The sequence below is a fragment of the Eleginops maclovinus genome, chromosome 7, assembly GCF_036324505.1.
Source record: "Eleginops maclovinus isolate JMC-PN-2008 ecotype Puerto Natales chromosome 7, JC_Emac_rtc_rv5, whole genome shotgun sequence".
Classification (NCBI taxonomy): domain Eukaryota; kingdom Metazoa; phylum Chordata; class Actinopteri; order Perciformes; family Eleginopidae; genus Eleginops; species Eleginops maclovinus.
In genome coordinates, this window is record NC_086355.1 from 3,566,226 (window position 1) to 3,577,059 (window position 10,834).

Genomic DNA, 10,834 nt, shown 5'->3' on the forward strand with positions numbered 1-10,834 from the left:
GTAGTTACAGTTCAGTGTGTGTGTGTTCTTGTTGAAGCATGAACACCCACTCAATGCTTGCTCCTCACTGGTGAGTTTGAAATATATTTCGTTTTACCAGAAAAATGCCTGTACTTTTGGGGGTTTTGGTCTTTTAATTAGATTTTGTTGAGATAAAAACAGCATATCATTTCATAACCGTATCCAAGAGTCCTGAGAACCATTACTGGTGTTTTACCATCTATAAAGAGCCTGTGAGTCTCCTGAAATTTCGTTTACGGCCATACCACCCTGAACACGCCCGATCTCGTCCGATCTCGGAAGCTAAGCAGGGTCGGGCCGGGTCAGTACTTGGATGGGAGACCGCCTGGGAATACCCGGTGCCGTAAGCTTTTACTTTTTTTGGTTTACAATTAACCAGAAATATGAACTCACATTAGGAAACATACCTTTAGATATTTTCTGTCTGGTGCAAAAGGCGTTTTATTCTCGTGTATCACCACCAGAGGGCAGTGCTCCCTCTTCATTGTTGACAGGACTTTAAAAAATCGGGGCCAAAATACAAACTCTAATTGGACTCGTTTGTTGCCTGTCATGTAATTTAGTGTAACTGTAGGAGCTTAAGCCTAATACTAAAGCTACTGTTTGGAGTGTTAACTCCCGGGAATGACCTGACTGATAAACTGTGTGGATAAGATACATCACATTTAGCTGACGTTTTGATCCAGAGCGATTTACAGTAAGTGCAATAAACCACGAAGAAACAAACTCAAAAACAAGAATCCTGCAGGTACAGTTCCTATCTATAAACGCAACCAGAATAAGTGCTACTGCATTAGCTTCCCCTAAAGCCAATCCTTTGTAAGTGCGACATAGAGAAGCAGTGTTATTTATTCTTAGCAAAGATGCAGTCGAAACAGCTAAGTTTTCAGGTACAATTTGTGTTGTTCTAAATGACAAATCGATAAGCTTGGTGCAGCATAATACGATCCATTTATTGTCTATTGTTGTGCATTATAAAGTACAGTCTATATCCATCAATAACCAATTCATTGTCCGAACAAACAATCTGTGCTGTACTCACACACTCGCGCTACGGCGGTCAAAATCCATGCTCTTCCGGGGTCAGACACACCCAATCAGGTGACACACACACACCTCATACACCTGAGCCCTATAGGTAATAAGACAGCGACACCCTAAGGCACACACAGTGAATAACACCGGGTCTGACAGTTAAAACCCAAACTCTTACAGGAAGTATTCAAGCTAACTGAAGTAGTAGTTTATGCTTTTATTTTGAAGGCGGGTTTTGGCACCTGTTGATTTAGTATAGGTATTGCATTATTGGAAATAAACTGCACACAATGACATTCTTGCCTGGACTTTGGATCTTTTTCCCTATTTCTTTATAATTTGGCATTAAGGTGTATACATTAGCTGTAGTTAAAGTTCAGTGTGTGCGTGTTCTTGTTGAAGCATGAACATCCACTCAATGCTTTGCTCCTCACTGGTGAGTTTGAAATATATTTCGTTTTACCAGAAAAATGCCTGTACTTTTGGGGGTTTTGGTCTTTTAATTAGATTTTGTTGAGATAAAAACAGCATATCATTTCATAACCGTATCCAAGAGTCCTGAGAACCATTACTGGTGTTTTACCATCTATAAAGAGCCTGTGAGTCTCCTGAAATTTCGTTTACGGCCATACCACCCTGAACACGCCCGATCTCGTCCGATCTCGGAAGCTAAGCAGGGTCGGGCCGGGTCAGTACTTGGATGGGAGACCGCCTGGGAATACCCGGTGCCGTAAGCTTTTACTTTTTTTGGTTTACAATTAACCAGAAATATGAACTCACATTAGGAAACGTATCTTTAGATATTTTCTGTCTGGTGCAAAAGGCTTTTTATTCTCGTGTATCACCACCAGAGGGCAGTGCTCCCTCTTCAATGGAGACAGGACTTTAAAAAAAAATCGGGGCCAGAATACAAACTAATTGGACTCGTTTGTTGCCTGTCATGTAATTTAATGTAACTGTAGGAGCTTAAGCCTAATACTAAAGCTACTGTTTGGAGTGTTAACTCCCGGGAATGACCTGACTGATAAACTGTGTGGATAAGATACATCACATTTAGCTGACGATTTGATCCAGAGCGATTTACAGTAAGTGCAATAAACCACGAAGAAACAAACTCAAAAACAGGGATCCTGCAGTACAGTTCCCATCTGTAAACCCAACCAGAATAAGTGCTACTGCATTAGCTTCCCCTAAAGCCAATCCTTTGTAAGTGCGACACAGAGAAGCCGTGTTTTTTATTCTTAGCAAAGATGCAGTCGAAACAGCTGAGTTTTCAGATACAATTTGTGTTGTTCTAAATAAGAAATCGATAAGCTTGACAAAGTTGACGAAAGGTTTGACCAGGGAAAGACACAAGGAGGCCACAGGAAAGGAAAAAGAGCAATTGATAAACCGCTGTCATTGTACTGTTGGTGTTTTGATTATTGGATTAAGGACTTTCTTACCTGGACTTTGGATGTTTTTGCCTGCGTAAGATTTTCTAGTTTCACATTTTAAAATACATATTTTGGATAAAAATAAAGGTCCAGAAAACGCTTGGAATTTTGGTCTTTTGATTTGATTTTGTTAACTTAAACACCATAGAATTTCCTAACCATATACAACAGTACTGAGAACCCTTACTGGTGTTTTACCATCTATAAAGGGCCTGTGTGTCTCCTGAAATTTCGTTTACGGCCATACCACCCTGAACACGCCCGATCTCGTCCGATCTCGGAAGCTAAGCAGGGTCGGGCCGGGTCAGTACTTGGATGGGAGACCGCCTGGGAATACCCGGTGCCGTAAGCTTTTACTTTTTTGTCACAATTAACCACAAATATGAACTCACATTAGGAAACATACCTTTAGATATTTTCTGTCTGGTGCAAAGGGCTTTTTATTCTCGTGTATCACCACCAGAGGGCAGTGCTCCCTCTTCAATGGAGACAGGACTTTTAAAAAGTCAGGGCCAGAATACAAACTCTAATTGTCTCTCATTGGACTCGTTTGTTGCCTGTCATGTAATTTAGTGTAACTGTAGGAGCTTAAGCCTAATACTAAAGTTACTGTTTGGTGCTTTAACTCCCGGGAATGACCTGGCTGATAAACTGTGTGGATAAGATACATTACATTTAGCTGACGTGTTGATCCAAAGAGACTGACAATAATACGTGCAATAAACCGTGAAGGAACAAACTCAAAAGCAAGAATCCTGCAGGTACACTTCCTATCTATAAACCCAACCACACTAAGTGCTACTGCATTAGCTTCCCCTAAAGCCAAATCCTTTGTAAGTGCTACATACAAAAGATGCAGTCGAACGGCTGAGTTTTCAGATACCATTTGTGGTGGTGTTTAAAATGAGAAATCGGTAGGCTTGTTATCCGGTGCAGCATAATAGCATCCATTTACTGTTTCTTGTTGTGCATGATAAAGTACAGTCTATATCCATCAATATTCAGTTCATCTCCCGAGCAAACAATCTTTGCTGTACTCACACACTCGCGCTACGCTGGTCAAAAACCATGCTCTTCCGGGGTGGGACACACCCAATCCTGTTAGACTTTACACCTCATACACCTGAGCCCTATAGGAAACAAGACACACACAGTGAATAACACCGGGTCTGACAGTTAAAACCCAAACTCTTACAGGAATTATTCAAGCTAACTGAAGTAGTAGTTTATGCTTTTATTTTGAAGGCGGGTTTTGGCACCTGTTGATTTAGTATAGGTATTGCATTATTGGAAATAAACTGCACACAATGACATTCTTGCCTGGACTTTGGATCTTTTTCCCTATTTCTTGATAATTTGGCATTAAGGTGTATACATTAGCTGTAGTTAAAGTTCAGTGTGTGTGTGTTCTTGTTGAAGCATGAACATCCACTCAATGCTTTGCTCCTCACTGGTGTGTTTGAAATATATTTCCTTTTACCAGAAAAATGCCTGTACTTTTGGGGGTTTTGGTCTTTTAATTAGATTTTGTTGAGATAAAAACAGCATATCATTTCATAACCGTATCCAAGAGTCCTGAGTACCATTACTGGTGTTTTACCATCTATAAAGAGCCTGTGTGTCTCCTGAAATTTCGTTTACGGCCATACCACCCTGAACACGCCCGATCTCGTCCGATCTCGGAAGCTAAGCAGGGTCGGGCCGGGTCAGTACTTGGATGGGAGACCGCCTGGGAATACCCGGTGCCGTAAGCTTTTACTTTTTTTGGTTTACAATTAACCAGAAATATGAACTCACATTAGGAAACATACCTTTAGATATTTTCTGTCTGGTGCAAAAGGCGTTTTATTCTCGTGTATCACCACCAGAGGGCAGTGCTCCCTCTTCATTGTTGACAGGACTTTAAAAAATCGGGGCCAAAATACAAACTCTAATTGGACTCGTTTGTTGCCTGTCATGTAATTTAGTGTAACTGTAGGAGCTTAAGCCTAATACTAAAGCTACTGTTTGGAGTGTTAACTCCCGGGAATGACCTGACTGATAAACTGTGTGGATAAGATACATCACATTTAGCTGACGTTTTGATCCAGAGCGATTTACAGTAAGTGCAATAAACCACGAAGAAACAAACTCAAAAACAAGAATCCTGCAGGTACAGTTCCTATCTATAAACGCAACCAGAATAAGTGCTACTGCATTAGCTTCCCCTAAAGCCAATCCTTTGTAAGTGCGACATAGAGAAGCAGTGTTATTTATTCTTAGCAAAGATGCAGTCGAAACAGCTAAGTTTTCAGGTACAATTTGTGTTGTTCTAAATGACAAATCGATAAGCTTGGTGCAGCATAATACGATCCATTTATTGTCTATTGTTGTGCATTATAAAGTACAGTCTATATCCATCAATAACCAATTCATTGTCCGAACAAACAATCTGTGCTGTACTCACACACTCGCGCTACGGCGGTCAAAATCCATGCTCTTCCGGGGTCAGACACACCCAATCAGGTGACACACACACACCTCATACACCTGAGCCCTATAGGTAATAAGACAGCGACACCCTAAGGCACACACAGTGAATAACACCGGGTCTGACAGTTAAAACCCAAACTCTTACAGGAAGTATTCAAGCTAACTGAAGTAGTAGTTTATGCTTCTATTTTGAAGGCGGGTTTTGGCACCTGTTGATTTAGTATAGGTATTGCATTATTGGAAATCAACTGCACACAATGACATTCTTGCCTGGACTTTGGATCTTTTTCCCTATTTCTTTATAATTTGGCATTAAGGTGTATACATTAGCTGTAGTTAAAGTTCAGTGTGTGCGTGTTCTTGTTGAAGCATGAACATCCACTCAATGCTTTGCTCCTCACTGGTGTGTTTGAAATATATTTCGTTTTACCAGAAAAATGCCTGTACTTTTGGGGGTTTTGGTCTTTTAATTAGATTTTGTTGAGATAAAAACAGCATATCATTTCATAACCGTATCCAAGAGTCCTGAGAACCATTACTGGTGTTTTACCATCTATAAAGAGCCTGTGAGTCTCCTGAAATTTCGTTTACGGCCATACCACCCTGAACACGCCCGATCTCGTCCGATCTCGGAAGCTAAGCAGGGTCGGGCCGGGTCAGTACTTGGATGGGAGACCGCCTGGGAATACCCGGTGCCGTAAGCTTTTACTTTTTTTGGTTTACAATTAACCAGAAATATGAACTCACATTAGGAAACGTATCTTTAGATATTTTCTGTCTGGTGCAAAAGGCTTTTTATTCTCGTGTATCACCACCAGAGGGCAGTGCTCCCTCTTCAATGGAGACAGGACTTTAAAAAAAAAATCGGGGCCAGAATACAAACTAATTGGACTCGTTTGTTGCCTGTCATGTAATTTAATGTAACTGTAGGAGCTTAAGCCTAATACTAAAGCTACTGTTTGGAGTGTTAACTCCCGGGAATGACCTGACTGATAAACTGTGTGGATAAGATACATCACATTTAGCTGACGATTTGATCCAGAGCGATTTACAGTAAGTGCAATAAACCACGAAGAAACAAACTCAAAAACAGGGATCCTGCAGTACAGTTCCCATCTGTAAACCCAACCAGAATAAGTGCTACTGCATTAGCTTCCCCTAAAGCCAATCCTTTGTAAGTGCGACACAGAGAAGCCGTGTTTTTTATTCTTAGCAAAGATGCAGTCGAAACAGCTGAGTTTTCAGATACAATTTGTGTTGTTCTAAATAAGAAATCGATAAGCTTGACAAAGTTGACGAAAGGTTTGACCAGGGAAAGACACAAGGAGGCCACAGGAAAGGAAAAAGAGCAATTGATAAACCGCTGTCATTGTACTGTTGGTGTTTTGATTATTGGATTAAGGACTTTCTTACCTGGACTTTGGATGTTTTTGCCTGCGTAAGATTTTCTAGTTTCACATTTTAAAATACATATTTTGGATAAAAATAAAGGTCCAGAAAACGCTTGGAATTTTGGTCTTTTGATTTGATTTTGTTAACTTAAACACCATAGAATTTCCTAACCATATACAACAGTACTGAGAACCCTTACTGGTGTTTTACCATCTATAAAGGGCCTGTGTGTCTCCTGAAATTTCGTTTACGGCCATACCACCCTGAACACGCCCGATCTCGTCCGATCTCGGAAGCTAAGCAGGGTCGGGCCGGGTCAGTACTTGGATGGGAGACCGCCTGGGAATACCCGGTGCCGTAAGCTTTTACTTTTTTGTCACAATTAACCACAAATATGAACTCACATTAGGAAACATACCTTTAGATATTTTCTGTCTGGTGCAAAGGGCTTTTTATTCTCGTGTATCACCACCAGAGGGCAGTGCTCCCTCTTCAATGGAGACAGGACTTTTAAAAAGTCAGGGCCAGAATACAAACTCTAATTGTCTCTCATTGGACTCGTTTGTTGCCTGTCATGTAATTTAGTGTAACTGTAGGAGCTTAAGCCTAATACTAAAGTTACTGTTTGGGGGCTTTAATCCCGGGGTGCCTGGCGATAAAATGTGTGGCAATTTACCACAATCTTTTAAATTCCACTCCGCAAACCAACTTTGGGCTAAAGCGCTGGGAAAACCATGCTCTTCCGGGTTAAACACACCTTTACCCCAACCTTCATAGGTAATAACAGCGAACCTATGGACCCAGTGAATAACAAAGTTTAAACCCAACTGACTTGTATTACAAAGTTTCAGTGTTTGAATAGTTTTTATTTTTGAAAGTTTGGCCTTTTATGATGATTGGAGCAGTTAAGGATTACTATCAAAGCCAAAGGTGTTGCGATGGACAAGGACTAGAATAAAATGATAATGCTTCATTGTAAGATTTCGGTTTTGATTATTGGTTAAGATTTTACCTCATTTGTCTTTTTTGCTGCGTAGATTTCCGGTTTCATTCAAGTTTGATAATTTGAGTTTAATTCCCTTATAATTTTGCCATAGACTTACAAGTATAAATGTGATTTAATTAAAACCTTTCCGCCTGTTCAATTGAGATATGTTAAACATATACCTTTTCCTGAAATCTAGCATTTCCGACCTTTCCAAAGTAACCACTGGTGCCCTGAAACTTGCCTTTCGGTCGCATTCACCGAACAGACCGCTCGGCCCGGTACTAAGGGTCGCTGGTCATAACCTGGATGTGAACCCTTGGAAACCGTACTATTTCTTTTGACAATTTAATATCGACACACAAGGATTCTTTATTTGCAGTGCAGGCTTTAAACGGCTAACATAAGCGTTTGAACTCTATAGCATTTTAATATCGGGGATCATAATAAAGACTGTTTGGTGCTTTATATTTGGGACTGGGAATTGATAATAAAAATTTTATTTAAACTGGACAATAGCTGAAAATTTGATAAACTAAAAATGGAACAAAATCAAAAAAACTTCCTATAAGTAACAACACATAAGTGCAAATATCCTACAAACCTTGAAACCCAATTAGTATGCATGTTCGCTAATCAAACTTAACTTTTGTGGCTTATCATTGAAAGTATTGTTAGATCATGCTTTTATCATACTCCTGTCGAAAATTTCACAAACTTCTCGAATTCCGCAACCACACTCGATAGCACGAATACATGCCCGTAGACTAGAACGAATACTCCTAAGTTACTTTTAGTTTATAATAGCGTTTTTATTTTTTTTTGCAAAGTGACAAGGTTAAGAGGGCGGAAGAAACATAATAGCTTCATGTGTTGTTTTTTGAAAGCTCTTGGTTTTGGTTTTGTAGATTGTTCGCATTCATATACATCAGTGAACTATTTTTACATATAAGTTAATTTTTAATACCCTACCATGTGTAAAGTGGTAACTTAAACCGGATCCGTCTAAGCTACTTTGTTTTAACATGATAAGTCTGATTTCGTTCGGCTTTCCTGACACCGATGCCTCTAAGAGCAGCGGCGCTACTTGTGAGACCACTGGAATACCGTGCAAGCTTACTTTTACAATAAGGTAATGACTACATGAAACAACTAGTATTTGTCTGGTTAAAAGGTGTTATCTGTATCATAGGCATCCATTTCATGACAGATTTTGATAACCACTAAATCTTGACCTGTTCTCTCATGATAGGAAACTAGCAATAAGTACTTAATGGTTTTCGAAGGTTCAGCATAAACCATCTTTCTTTGTTGGCATGTAAAGTACAGTTTATCCATCAATATTCATTCATCCCGAGCAAACCAATCTTTGCTGTACTACACACTCGCGCAGCGGTACAAATCCATGCTCTTCCGGGGTTAGACACACCCAATCTGTAGACTTTAACCTCATACACCTGAGCCCTATAGGTAATAAGACAGCGAACCTATGCACACACGTGAATAAACACACAGTTTAAACCCAACTTGACCTGGACATAGTTTACAGTAGTTAATGAAGTAGTGTTATTTTAAAGTTTTGGACTGTGTTTTTATGATGAGGCAGGTTTGTGGGATTACACCCCTAAGTGACAAAAGGTTGACGGAAAGCACAAGGACAGGAAAAGAAATGCAAAAAATGCTTTCTGTACTTTGTGTTTTTATTGGATTAAGCTTTCTTACCTGATTTATGTTTTTGCTGCGTAAGATTCGTGTTCCATTTTCAAGTTGAACAATTCAGTTTGACCCTATTATTTGCTACATAGACTAAGGTCTCAAAAATGTTTGTGAATTAATGACTCCAGCATTTTCCCTTGGGTTTTAAAAATTCTGGATTGTAAAAACCAGCATTACCAACCTACAGAGTATGAGTACCTTACTGGGTTTTAACCATTTATAAATAGCCTGTGGGTCTCCTGAAATTTGTTTAGGCCTTACCACCCTGAACACGCCCGATCTGTCCGATCTGGAACAAAGCAGGGTCGGGCCGGGTCAGTATTGGATGGGAGACCGCCTGGATACCGGTCCGTAGCTTTTCTTTTGTTACAATTAACGAAATTGATCACATTAGGTAAATTCCTTTAGATTTTTCTTTTGCAAAGGCTTTTTATTCTTGTATACCACGAGCATCTCCTTCAAGGCGGATTAAAATGTACCATAAAAGAGCTTAGTCTTAATCTTTGCCTCATGATTGTTAACGTGGATAAGATACAGTTTTTGGCTTAACCCCGGATACTTCCTGTAACTAATTAATTTAGCTGACGTGTTGATCCAAAGAGACTGACAATAATACGTGCAATAAACCGTGAAGAAACAAACTCAAAAGCAAAAATCCTGCAGGTACACTTCCTATCTATAAACCCAAACACATTAAGTGCTACTGCATTAGCTTCCCCTAAAGCCAAATCCTTTGTAAGTGCTACAGACAAAAGATGCAGTCGAACAGCTGAGTTTTCAGATACCATTTGTGGTGGTGATTAAAATGAGAAATCGGTAGGCTTGTTATCAGGTGCAGCATAATACCATCCATTTACTGTCTCTTGTTGCGCATGATAAAGTACAGTCTATATCCATCAATATTCAGTTCATCTCCCGAGCAAACAATCTTTGCTGTACTCACACACTCGCGCTACGCTGGTCAAAATCCATGCTCTTCCGGGGTCAGACACACCCAATCCTGTTAGACTTTACACCTCATACACCTGAGCCCTATAGGTAATGAGACAGCGACACCCTATGGCACACACTGTGAATTACACACAGTTTAAACCCAACATGACCTTGGATTACAATAGTTTACAGTAGTTATTGAAGTAGTTGTTTTATTTTTGAAAGTTTTGGCACCTGCTGTTTATGTATGTATTGGAGACAGGTGTTTGTGGGATTACTGCACCAAAGCTGACAAAAGGTTTGACCAGGGAAAGACACAAGGAGGCCACAGGAAAGGAAAAAGAGCAATAGATAAACCGCTGTCATTGTACTGTTGGTGTTTTGATTATTGGATTAAGGACTTTCTTACCTGGACTTTGGATGTTTTTGCCTGCGTAAGATTTCCTGGTTTCGCATTTTCAAGTTTGAATACAATTTCAGTTTGAATCCCTTATAATTTTGCTACAAGTAGTACTTACAGGTCTTCAAAATAAGTTTATGTTGAATTAATGAACCTCCAGTCAATGTTTTCCTCATTGGTGTGTTTAAAATATATCTGTGATTTTGTTAACTTAAACACCATAGCATTTCCGAACCACATACAGCAGTACTGAGTACCCTTACTGGTGTTTAACCATGTATAAATAGCCTGTGTGTCTCCTGAAATTTCGTTTACGGCCATACCACCCTGAACACGCCCGATCTCGTCCGATCTCGGAAGCTAAGCAGGGTCGGGCCGGGTCAGTACTTGGATGGGAGACCGCCTGGGAATGGCTCATCTCCCCCCCAAGTCCCTATTGCTCAA

General features: G+C 40.0%; 6 non-coding genes and 1 pseudogene across 6 annotated transcripts; all 7 read left to right on the forward strand.

The window, feature by feature from the left end:
- The first annotated feature begins 252 nt into the window (after nucleotides 1-252).
- LOC134867908 (5S ribosomal RNA) lies at nucleotides 253-371 on the forward strand. The gene has a single exon (XR_010166214.1). It is a non-coding gene; the product is annotated as a 5S ribosomal RNA (ribosomal RNA).
- Nucleotides 372-1,674: 1,303 nt separating this feature from the next.
- Nucleotides 1,675-1,793, forward strand: LOC134867911 (5S ribosomal RNA). Its single transcript, XR_010166217.1, has one exon. It is a non-coding gene; the product is annotated as a 5S ribosomal RNA (ribosomal RNA).
- Nucleotides 1,794-2,725: 932 nt separating this feature from the next.
- On the forward strand, nucleotides 2,726-2,844 carry LOC134867912 (5S ribosomal RNA). The gene has a single exon (XR_010166218.1). It is a non-coding gene; the product is annotated as a 5S ribosomal RNA (ribosomal RNA).
- A 1,283-nt stretch (nucleotides 2,845-4,127) lies between these two features.
- On the forward strand, nucleotides 4,128-4,246 carry LOC134867890 (5S ribosomal RNA). The gene has a single exon (XR_010166197.1). It is a non-coding gene; the product is annotated as a 5S ribosomal RNA (ribosomal RNA).
- Nucleotides 4,247-5,549: 1,303 nt separating this feature from the next.
- LOC134867891 (5S ribosomal RNA) lies at nucleotides 5,550-5,668 on the forward strand. The gene has a single exon (XR_010166198.1). It is a non-coding gene; the product is annotated as a 5S ribosomal RNA (ribosomal RNA).
- A 933-nt stretch (nucleotides 5,669-6,601) lies between these two features.
- LOC134867892 (5S ribosomal RNA) lies at nucleotides 6,602-6,720 on the forward strand. The gene has a single exon (XR_010166199.1). It is a non-coding gene; the product is annotated as a 5S ribosomal RNA (ribosomal RNA).
- A 3,979-nt stretch (nucleotides 6,721-10,699) lies between these two features.
- Nucleotides 10,700-10,822, forward strand: LOC134867899 (5S ribosomal RNA; annotated as a pseudogene).
- Nucleotides 10,823-10,834: the final 12 nt, after the last annotated feature.